Source organism: Morone saxatilis, unplaced genomic scaffold, assembly GCF_004916995.1.
Source record: "Morone saxatilis isolate NCDOM2014 unplaced genomic scaffold, NCSU_SB_2.0 Contig3, whole genome shotgun sequence".
Classification (NCBI taxonomy): domain Eukaryota; kingdom Metazoa; phylum Chordata; class Actinopteri; family Moronidae; genus Morone; species Morone saxatilis.
This window is the reverse complement of record NW_023339873.1, coordinates 20,838,042-20,838,770: the sequence shown is the minus strand read 5'-3', so window position 1 is coordinate 20,838,770 and position 729 is coordinate 20,838,042.

The following is a 729-nucleotide window of genomic DNA, read 5'->3' as shown; positions in this document are numbered from 1 at the left end:
AAATACGGATACAGGGCAACAGCGGGCATTGACAGAGCAGAGGGAGAGCTGGGAAATTGTGCAGTTTAAATAGACCGCCAGATTGGAAGGGTGCGCTTGGTTAGTGATTATGGAATAGGGCATGTCATGCTAATGATAATGGCTGATCTAGAGTGACATAAAAGTCACATACATTCTGAAATGACTGTTCACACTGAGGTCACATTGCAAAAATCAGATCTGTATCTGATTTGGACCACATGTGAGTCCATGTGATTTGTGCCGTTCACACATCATGAAAGAATAGTCACAAAAAATAAAGAAAAAATCTGACTTGGGTCACTTTGGCCTAAATCTGACACCTAACTGGGGTGGCAGACCTGCCCCTGAAACCAGTGGGGAAATACTGGGTGCTGTGTTTTCATTTCACCTTAAAAACTGATCTTTCGTGTCCCCTCGTATTATTTGATTAGATTACATATAAAAGCTGATAAAGGTGGTTGGGTAAATGGGGAAACTCTTGTTGTTTGTATATTTGCAGCATTTCTGGGGCAGCGAGATGTCAGGTTTTGTTTAACAGCCTATTACTCAATCAGGTTACTCACGTTCACCACAAGCTAGAGTATCTTCCGGCAGGACAGCTGAGCTTGATCTGTTCAATAGCTTGGTCTGACCTCTGACCTTACAGGTAGCAAAAAGAGCCACAAACTCATTATTATTATTATTATTATTATTATTATTATTATTATT